The sequence below is a fragment of the Silene latifolia genome, chromosome 4 (genome assembly GCF_048544455.1).
Source record: "Silene latifolia isolate original U9 population chromosome 4, ASM4854445v1, whole genome shotgun sequence".
NCBI lineage: Eukaryota > Viridiplantae > Streptophyta > Magnoliopsida > Caryophyllales > Caryophyllaceae > Silene > Silene latifolia.
In genome coordinates, this window is record NC_133529.1 from 11,639,025 (window position 1) to 11,650,716 (window position 11,692).

The following is an 11,692-nucleotide window of genomic DNA, read 5'->3' on the forward strand; positions in this document are numbered from 1 at the left end:
GTCCTCTACCTTTATCCCGATCCTTATCAATTCTTTGAAAGAACCGAAGTTTTGGTATTTCAGAGCATTGCGGTAAACAGGTCGTAGATTCTTTACGAACTTATCCACCATTTCAACTTCATCAGGCTTCTTAGCTAGCTTCACGCTTTCAGCGCGCCATCTTGCGAGGAATTCAGTAAATCCCTCTTTCTCTTTCTGTGTCATAACCTCCAAAGTTCTTATGTTGGTTTGAATCTCAACATTGTCAGCATAGTGCTTACAGAACTCCACCGTAATATCTTCGAAAGTGGGGAAGTTCTTGAGGTCAAGATTGTAGAACCAAGCCTTTGGGTGTTCACCCAGAGATTGGGCGAAGATTTCAGAGAGCATATCAGCAGGTACTCCCTTTAGTGCTAAGTACCCTTTATAGGCCTTAACATGGTGGTGGATCTTGATGCCTTTGAACTTGGGGATGTCAGTGAGTACCATGTTCGTGGGCAGCTTGTCCTGAACTGGGGCATAGGTCCTAGCATTCTCATAGTGGATGTTCTTCCCCTGGGAGAGCTTCAAACGGTCTTCGATGAACTTGAACCGTTTCTCCAGATCAGTCAGTGGTGGAGGAGGTGGAGGTGAATCTTCACTCAGCCTAGATTCGATTGCTTCCATTCGGGTCATCATGAGGTTCACGGCCTCGATGGTCAGTTATGACATCTTCCATTGCTTGACGTCGGGTTTTGGGCGGCCTTTCTACAAGAAAACCCCGTACTGAGTCAATATTTAAAGTAAGAGCCCCTGCACACTTAAGGACTCGACCTCAACTTGACTCAAACAAAGACTTGACTTGAGCTTGACTAACCAAAAGGTTCGACTCACGGTTTGATTTAGACATCGGTTCATTTTAGACTCGACAAAACGACATGACTCAAACTGTCATAACTCGAATCTAAACTGGACTGGGTGTGACTAAACCCGTGATTGGGCTAACATAGCCCAGGGGTTCGAGTGAAACGTCCATAAGGCCTAGCTTGGACGTTTTTTGTGGACTATTCTAGACCAAAAGGTCGACCAACATGACTCGAAGCCCAAGAGGTGAGTTTGGGTGACCCAACAAGGTCGTGTTCTAGACTCTTGAAACAAACCCGGCCTAACACGGCCATGACCCGGACACGACTTGACGCATTTCATGCTTGGTTGAGGTTCGGGAAACATTTTGGATTGATTTTGAAAAACGAAGGATTGATTTGAAAATGAGATTTGAAATGGGCAGCATGCCGGCTATAAAAGCTCAATTTGGGCGAAATTCTAGTCCTATTTGGGCAGCATTCGCGTTTTGAAAATCATGCTAGGTTTGAAAGTAAGTTGTTCAAAAGTTCGGTTTTGAAAAGGACTTGGAATTTTCGAAAAAAAGGACTCGGGAAAACATATTGCACATTGTCATTCTCATGTTATAAGGATGTATGCTCCTAGACATCTCTAAGTCTCGGCAAGTCTTCTACAAGAAGGTCTATGCCCTCCATCCTTTTGCGGTCTTATAAAGCGAGGCGTCTTAAGGTAAAGTACCTAGAAGACGGTCCCCATTCCCAAGAACCACGCGAGGCGAAGTGGAAGCGAGCAATGTGCAGCTTCCTGGCATAGTGGGACGTCGCCCCCCACGCATCACGAAGAAACGCTGGGACGGCCCGGGCAAGTCCTTAAGGGTTTATGCATGAATCGTAGCACTATGAGTAATGTTTTACTTTCCAACACTTTCTTTTCAAGTTTCACCTCGGAGGAAAAGACCCTAGAAACACAGTGTAACTAGTCCTCTTTTCCCCAGTGGAGTTGGCGAACTGTGGACAAGGCCCTCGGGAACTGCGTCCGAGGGATCCACACCTGACATAATCGACTCGAGGTTCTTTCGAATCGAATTAAGACATATTAGAGTCGCCACCAAGTTTTTTGGGAACTTGGAACCGTTCAAGTCAACTTTACACCTTTCATCGAAAAGCATAAAGCCAATCGACTACGAGTGATTAAAGATAAAGACTTGTACCCTATATCACTCGATTTGAATGACTCTCGTAATCCAATGGTATTTAGACGGATCCACAAACCATAGATCTTGAGTAAGGGTGAGGGTACGTGTTGGGAAGCCCATAAGGACACCCAACCCCGCCCGTCGATAACGGCCTCTACTAAGTCAAGTGTCGGATTTCAAACAAGGTCATAGCTATTGCGATGTATGATATGCAAACGTTGTTTTAACCCTATCATGTGACAACAATTTCTATGTCGTTTTAGATGCAACTAAACTAACTTTGTCAAAGTTGTAATTTAGCATGTGGGTTGATTAATCTAAACAACATACAAAGTAAACAAACAAGGCTTAGGGGGAATGGGGGAGCCGTTGGGATCTACCTATTACAAACCAGGCATTTCATGCCGACACAACAATAAGTAAATTACAACTCGATTTAAATACAATTGCTACAAACGACTCAAAACGCGACACAAAACACACGGCCAAACGGCCTTGAAAACCGTGCACATGGGGGAAGTGACTCACGGCCTACATGACACACGGCCGTGGGTCCCTCCTCGTATTGCGTGCCCTCACTTAATCCCATCGGATTAGACATTGGGCTATGCACCAAAGCATGTATTAGCATAAACCGGGCCATGGTGTTTTAAACAACATGCGGTTTACTACGCTCCTACAAGCATTGGGAACAACCGTCTAACCAAATAAAACTAAGGTTTTCAAAAAGGGTTTTGACTCAAAAAGGAGAACAAACTACAAATAGATTACAAAACGTGACTCAAAGAAACATAAATTAAATACGAGCGATAAAACGAATAAAGAACGAACGATGCAAAAACAAACGAAACAGGGGAGGCCAAATACACGGCCAAACGCACGGCCAACCACGGCCCAACCAGAGCCAACCTAGTTCCTAAGTTAGATTCATTAGTTAGATCGAATGATTGCGAAAAGGAATCGAAAACAAGGTCAGAAAACGAGTTAAAACGATGTTGATTGATTGTCGCGTTATGGTGCCTTCTACACGGCCTAAAGGGTCTATTTAGGTCAAATTCGCTAATTAATTTAACTCATCGAGTGTCAATGAGAAGGTGCTAATCACGCACTCTCATACTAGCGAGAAATTAGGTGAAAGAGATAGATGCATTCAATTATTTACAGAAATCGTTAGTTGATTTTAAAAGCTATGTCAAAGCCACCTAAGGTGTCTAATTAGATTATTGAATTGATTTAAAATCATCTAATTACGTCATAGGTTAACAATCAGAGGTTAAACTAACATGCAATGGGTCCTAGGGTCCATCGATTTGGCCGAAACAGAAAAGGGGTCGAAAGCGATGAAAGTTAGACAACTCGTTTTAATTATGCCCTACCTTGAACACGAGGATATGTAAATGAGACGGGGTGTGTACGACCGACAGAAGGAGCGGTTTCTTTTCCCATCTCAAGTCAACGCGGGTGTTCATGGTGGTACTTTAACTCATACTCGAACTAACTAGTTTCAATGTTAATTTAAAACAAACGATAAACAAGCAAAACAAACGAAAAAACAAACTAAAAAAAAAAGCATAAAAGAAAACGAAATAAAAAGGAAAGAGAAGGGGATTTGATGCACCCTCAACCTACATGTATCGTTGACACCGTCTTGGGTCGTAATCGAAGGTAGATTTTATCTCGAGAGGCCGTCGTCGACGAAGAACAAAGCACACGCGCGTTTTGGAAAGTTTCTGGACAGCAGTTTTAAAACAGTGATATCTCCCTCGTTTCACGACGAAAATTCGATCCGAAAGATGTTTTGAAAACTAGAAAGAGAGGAGAACAAGGATATTAAAGCAACCCCTGCTCGATTTGGGTTATTGGGCACGAAAAACGAGCACAAACAGAACTGGACAGACAAGGAAAAAAACCGCGAAAACAGAGTGTTATTTCACTCTGTTTTTCGAGGGATTTCGTGTACTCTCAAGGGCAATTTGGCTCGTGATTCTTTATCTAATATGTGTATGGATGTTGTATGGTTAATTAGGAACAAGAAACTCGAATTTTTATGGTGATTTGATGGAGGAACGAGATGATTTTCGAAGGAGGCACACAAACAGTTTCTGTTTGTGTGTCGGTTTTGTGTAGGGTTTTTGGAGGATGTTTAGGGTTTGTTTCTGAGGTTTAAAGCTTATGGGTGATGGTTGGATGTATGAAGAACTTAGAGGAATGATTGTATGGTGAAGGGGTGGTATTTATAAGGAGTTAAAATAGGTTAAAAGGGAGGGGAGGCAAATCGGGCTCAATGGACATAGCTGCTGTCCATCGGTTTTGGGAGGGGTTTCTAGGGTTCGTTTTGGGAGATTTCTTGGTGATTAAGCTAGGATAATATGGGTAGGATACTAGGGTATGGGTTAGGGTTAATGGGTACGGATCTTGGTAGTGTTTGGAGCGGGTTTGGGCTCGGGAATTGGCTCGCAAAACAGGGGCTGTTTGCGGTTTGGTGCGGGCTGCTTGGGGTTGGTTTTGAACGAGAATTTTGGGCCATGGTATGGGGGTTCGAACATGGGTTGATGGGTATTGGTATAGGTGGGTTAGTGTACTCGAGATTCGTGCCAATTCGCAAAAGAAACGGGCTTAAAAAACGGGCTAAAACCGAGCTCCAAACACACGATGCAAAAAACGAGTTCCTCGCTTTTAAAAATCGATTTTTCAAATCAATTAATAAATTGAAACAAATGACTTTTCAAATCAAATATACTCATAAAATGATTTTTCAAATCAAATATTTATTTTATTTTCAATAAAATAAACTTGGAAAAAATAAATTCAAAATAGGATAAATTAAATTGAAATTACTTTAAAAAACAAACTTTAATTTAAATATCATTTAAATTAATAAAATGAACTCACTAAAAAACATTAATTTAAATATCATTTAAATTAATAAAATACTTCATCGACGACGCCCATTCTACCCCGTAAAACGAGCTCCAAATAATGACAATGACAACTAAAGAATACATGTGTCCTATCATCATCGGGTGTTTGTCGGGTTCTCTATAAATTCCAATATCGACGGATACGGGTATCTACAATTATATATATTCTTAACCAACCGAGTCATAACTACCTCCCTTCATAATCCTGAAACATCCAAAGTTACCACGTACAATTTGCATCTCTCATTTCCACCTTTTCATTCTCACGTTCCATAAACTTATATCACCCCTTGCCCACCTTCGCTTACTTTTACATTACTCAACACACAATCATATCACTCATCTCGTCTCACAAAACATGTTCTATGCCTTAATAAGCCATACCGATCTTCCTTTTCTTTTTCCTCTATCTATCACAACCACATATAACTCATGTCCTCTCCACCGAACTCATACTCACCATAGGTGCCACTCACTACACCATAAGATTGGGTAACTTACGCATCAGGATCAACATACATGTAAAATAATGCATAAAGAAGCAAAAATAATACCTTTGAATTAAACATAATATGCAACGAAATCAAAAGATAAGCATATGACCTAAAACAGGGGTCACTAGGTCGAGTACAGGCTACTCGATCGAGTAAAAGACTTACTCGATCGAGTAGGTGAAGGTCAGAGACACGTAAAACAAATTACCAGGGCTACTCGATCGAGTAAGGGCTACTCGATCGAGTAACAAGAGGTGCACTCGATCGAGTGAGGGCCACTCGATCGAGTACCCTACGCATTTCTCAGCACTGTCCAGTTTTCGTAAAATGGTCATAACTCACTCGTTTCTTGGTCGTTTTGGGCGTGTGACCAATCGTTAGAATCGTAAAAGAACAAGCTATCACCTCCAACTGGAATCACATTAAAATCATTTATACATCTCAAGTTATAACAGTTTAAAGACAACCTCTCTATAATCGAATAACATAACCACTTGATTTTTACTTCCAAACAACTTAAACGACAACAAGGTAAACAAAACAACTTGATACTCATAAAACCAGCATCCCTAACCACATGTTACTATCTTCAAAAGCCAAGCAACAACATCCATTATTCACATACATCATTCAACTTACCAAGCATGTATTACTTACATGTTTTTATTTTATAACTTTACGTAAACAAAATCACAAATATATAACATCAAGTCTCCTATTCACATGTTACAAGCATAACAACATTATAAAATCTCTTCCATCATACAACATGCTTTATCAGAAATTATATTATCATGCAACAATTATTCATCTTTTTCCACCAATTATTCATGCTCTTACTCAAACTTTCAGCTATATAAACTCGTACAACACTACCAACAATATATATATATATATATATATATATATATATATATATATATATATATATATATATATATATATATATATATATATATATATATATATATATATACAACTCTATGTATAATTCAAACCAAACAAATTTTCTTTCCGTATTTCTATATTGCCATATCGTAAAAAAACTTCTACACAACTATCATGCTTTCAATCAATAATGTATAACATCACCTCATTATCATCTTTCTCTACACATTCCCCATTCTCCACATACATACATCCACTGATTCATGCCACACATTACTATATAGGCACACAATTCACAAGATAAACCCATAGCGATCCCGACTCATATCCCATGGTGACCGGTTCAAAAATTGTAGGGCGAGTTCACGGCTTTAGGACGTCTCCCAAGCCTTTGCATTAGCTCCTATAACTTTTACCCCAGGTTCATTTTAATTTGACTCCCTATATTCATTAGGTTCATTAGTTACAGGTTTCAGGATCGTCGCTCTGATACCACTTTGTGACACCCACATACTCCAAGTGCCTTACCAGGACCACTTAAGGTATAAGAACGTCACCATCTCGGTTACCCGAGGCAATGATAAGCAAATGACAATGAAGAAACATAATTTAAATAACAATATAGTTTAAAGTGATTACATGTTCGACACCAAAACTGTTAAAAAGAAATACAAGGTTCTCAGACGGTCTACTGATAAAACTATCAAAGCTATAAAACATCGTCTGACACAGCGGAAGACTTCTAAATGCCACGTGATGACTCATCCCAGCTATCCCATACGCGTCATATCATACCTGCTCAATAACTGCTCACCATCCCCGAATGGATCACCACAGTTTTTAAAAACATTTAAACGGGGTCAGTACTAATTACACAATCAAAGCCACACTGAAACAATCATACAAACAGCTCACACACAATCCCAGTCTCCATCTCCAGTCACCTCATAACTGACTACACACTAAAGTGTGTAGCCCTGCCAGAGTACCCATCGCAACAGATACTCCTCGCCGCCAGTGGGGGACCGCAGCCGTTCCCACCTAAGCCCCGCTCATCTCTATCGAGCGATAAACCCATGTTCATTAATGTGCACATCCATTCTGTGGCGGGTTCCACAGAAGGCGAATAAAGGGCGTGAAGCCACTCCCGCAAGTGACTCCACTCAGCCAGAGACGCACCCCGAAGAACACAGACAGATAAACAGCAACCACAATACAACATCAACAACCGTCTGAATCAATCAACAATATGAAATCACAACCGTCTGAATCAATCAACAATATGAAATCACAACCGTCTGAATCAATCAACAATCACTAACTACAGCGCAATCACCACACACATCATGTAACTAATACTGAGTAGGGAAACCCTATCTGGAATGCAACCACCACAGACGGTCTAGCAGCTAATCAAAGTCGTTCTTCAATACAATCACCTCCTATCAAACATACAATCATACAATCAACATCTAATAAACACAATACTCCCAAAACCCCCAAATTACCCAATTAGTGTTTCAACTAAAATCAATGAAACAACATAAAAATTGTACTAGGACCTTACCCACAATACGACGGTCTCAACGGCGTAAAGAACACAACGATCCGATGACTCTAGCCGTTAGGATTTGCCAACAACGCGACGAGAGGGAACTACGTAACTTCTTTTTCTTTTGAAGGGTTTAGAAAGGTGAAAAGTGATTAAAGAAAATGACGGAAGCCTTTTATATTAATCTCGCGTTATTAGCAAAACCCATCAAAACAAACCCGTAAAACACACTTACTCGATCGAGTAAGTGACTTACTCGATCGAGTGCCCCCTACTCGATCGAGTACCCAACTTACTCGATCGAGTACCCTACAGGCAGACTACTGATTTGCGTCAAAAACTACTTACTCGACAGAGTAAGCCCTACTCGATAGAGTACTCAAAGACTCATAAAACCGTAGTATTACAGCCACCCCACAACCATCACCACGACGCCACCGCTACCACCACCACCACCACCCCAAATAAACCACCACCATGACGCCACCATCACCACCACCCCACTGCCATCACCACAATGACGCCACCACCACCACCACCACCACCACCACCCGCACACCAAAACAAACCACAACCCACCACACATCAATTTCTTGATTTAATAAAACAAGTAGTTAAGTTTTAGGTAATCCTTTACCTTTCCCTCTCTTGCCCTTTCTAATTTCATTTCCCTTTCCCTTTTCTCTAACCAAACGGCCCTTAGTTGTTTTCCTGCCTAAGTTGCATGATCCTTATATAGGCCTATATTGTTTGGATATTAAATCATTGAGAATGAGAATGAGAATGGATAACAGATTAACAGCCCACTAAATAAGAATATTATTATACAATGTCCATAATTACGCACTAAAATTATTATGCAATCATCACCTTAATCTATGGATTACGTATGGCATAAAACTCGCCTAATTTATTATGAAATCATCTCTATAATTATCATCATTCATCAGTTACACACTAAAGTTACGCAAATCTACTTCTTATGGAATCTTTGTCGTAATTATTTTTTATCAACTTACATTTTGTATGTATTAAGTTAAAATATAAATAACAAAGTTTATTACAAATACATATTTGATCTGATGACAATATTTATTTTCTGAATAAACTTGACAAAGTAATTCGAGTAAAATTCATTAATTTATTCGGATTAAAAGTGTTGACCTTCTTATTTTATTTACTTTAATATGAAATATTATCAACATGGTCCCCAAAAAACTAAAAATGAGTTGAAACTAATATTCTAAATGCAAACTTCTCTAACAATTACATCTAAAAGTTACCGTGATGTAGCACGCATCGGGTCTATACTAGTTACATTTAACTTATAAAAAAAGTTTATTAGTTTGTTAGAGAGTGAATTGGGGTTTATAAACTGTAATGGCATCATCCAATCTCCTACATTGAGAAATATAGCAATCATCATTGTGCACCAGGGCCGTGTTTGGGCCTGTGCGGGGTTTGCGACTGCACATGGCTCCCAATTTTTTGGGCCAGAAATCAAAGTAAAAAGTAAGAATAAATAAATGCAATCCCTTAAATGTTTAATGAAAGATAGTGTCTTGCTAGATAGTAATTGGTTTTCTAAATACTAGATGTGAGGATCAAGACCTACTATCTACATTTATGTACTTCTTTTTGGAGATTTTATTTCTTATAATGTTATATAGGGCCCCATATCTATAGTTCGCACATGGAGTCCCAAAACCCCAAGACGACCCTGTTGCGCATGAGTATTCTTTCATGAGATTCCATTGAAGAAGATAATTGGTAAATTTGATAATCGGTAAATCTACCATTATAGTGATCCCACTTTTCGCATAGGAATATAAATAACAGTTCCAATAAATCACGTCCTCCTCATAGCTAGTTCCAACTTGGCTGGAGCCGATGTTGTTGGTAGTGGCCGCACTATACGGTGGGACTGGAATTGACTGGTCGGTGTTTTGGGGGAGGGTGGGTGTTTACCGGCTGGGAGGTAGTGGTGGTGGCCGGGTGGTTGTACGGTTTTGTATTTAAAAAAAAAACAGTAATTAGAAATAACAAGGTTAAAATTGTAAAAAAACATATGTGAAAAAAGTAAAATTCGTATGTGAAAAAGCACAATATAAAAATTAAGGAAAGGGGATGGACCATTTGAGGGTAGTGTTATTAGATGACAAATGAAAAATAATAAAATTGGATGAACAAATAACTCATTAAGACATACTTATTATAGAAAGGTAAACAAATTAATGAGACATTCTAAATGGAAATGATAAACAAATTTAACTAGTCTCTAATATACTCTTTCCAATTCCTTATTATCTTTCCTCTTTATTTGTTTTCACACAAGTCCGATTATCTTTCTTCTTTCATTTTTTAGTAAGTTTTAATCATTCTTTGTTATTTTCTCTTTCCTAAAAAGTCAACAACTACTTTATTCATTTCTTATATAATAATCATTTTTTTAATATTATTATCTCCTCTATAAACTTTACAACTTACAATACTTTATTCATTATTATTTATTTCTTATTTTTTTGTACCCGAAAGAAAAGGGGAGATAACATAGAATTTACTCCCTCTATTCAACTCCAAAAACAACATTTATTTTTCTGACATTGTAACACCTCGACCCAAACCCTTTCCTAGAAGGTCATACATTCTAAGGTTACTCCCAACCAAGCACGTTTAACCGTGTAGTTCTTTTGCATGGATAACTATAAAAGAAAGCGCACTTTGTTGATATGAGTAGTACTTTCAATCCCTTTAAGCACTAGTCAAATTTTAAGTCTATTAATGAACTTCTTCAAGGGATAGTCGGGTACCCCCGAATAACGTCTTCAGTTTAGTGAAGAGAATCTTTACGATTCCTTGCGATAATAAGAAAAAATATGGTCATGTGAGTTCTTGTTTGATTTACCTTTAAAAGTACAATAATAACACGATTTCTGGTTATGCTAGGGTAAGAGAGATGGGGAATGCTTTTCTTTTGTTTGATACGATGCCATGATTGAGAGAGATGTTCCGTCTTGGAATGCCATCATTGGTGGGTGTACTCAGAACGGGTTGTTTCCAGAAGCGGTGGTATTTCTTAAAAGAATGGTGGAATAATGTGAGTTGCAAGTTAGACCGAATGAGGTTAGTTTTGCGTGTGCACTGTCAGCTTGTGGTCACAATGGTATGCTTCAGCTGGATTGAGGTTGACTGCAGGCTCCATCATATCGGAGGAGATATACAACACACTTGAAAGTCTGTTTGAAGTTGTTGAATGTTGATCAAGGCCATAGGTTTACAGAGTCATGTTGAGTAGAAATATGAAATCGCCATGAATGACCCGAGTGTTTTTGTTATAACTGGAGCAAACAAAACTGGACAATTGGGGATTGAGATCATGCTTCTTTATCTATGTTGATGTCTGTAAATGCCTCTCCTAATTCTACATTATGCTTCTTTACTTAACTCGAGGTTAGTTATTCAGGTTACTACGCCATTTAATATCCGTGCTATTTTCATTTTATCAGTACAATGTGCAGGTCGCGTGGATACGTATACGAATATCAAGTATTCAGGCATGACACATATTTCATCTATATTTACTTGCTTTTTTTTGTTGTACGAGTCAATATTAGTTGTTTCAGGCCACTTAGTAGCTCTCAAGACCTTTTTTTCGTCTAATTCAGGCTGAGTTGGTAAATGCAAAGTATCAACCCTAACTCCCTATGCAATGAAAAAAAGGAACACGCATCAGATGTAAAAAAGGAACACTTGTATGCAATTTTCAATTGTATTCGTGCATCACCTGTACAATTTGTTTGTCTTTAAACCAAATGAGTTTGGTATAGTGGTTTCTCACTTC

At 38.8% G+C, this 11,692-nt stretch overlaps 1 protein-coding gene across 1 annotated transcript in view; it reads left to right on the plus strand.

Annotated features, from left to right (window-relative positions):
• Positions 1 to 11,307, plus strand: part of LOC141652952 (pentatricopeptide repeat-containing protein At1g33350) — a 40,443-nt gene extending 29,136 nt beyond the window's left edge. The window contains exon 2 of the mRNA XM_074460573.1: positions 10,798 to 11,307. The gene's annotated coding sequence lies outside the window, so the exon portion shown is untranslated. The remainder of the gene's footprint in view (positions 1 to 10,797) is intronic.
• The last annotated feature ends 385 nt before the right edge of the window (positions 11,308 to 11,692 follow it).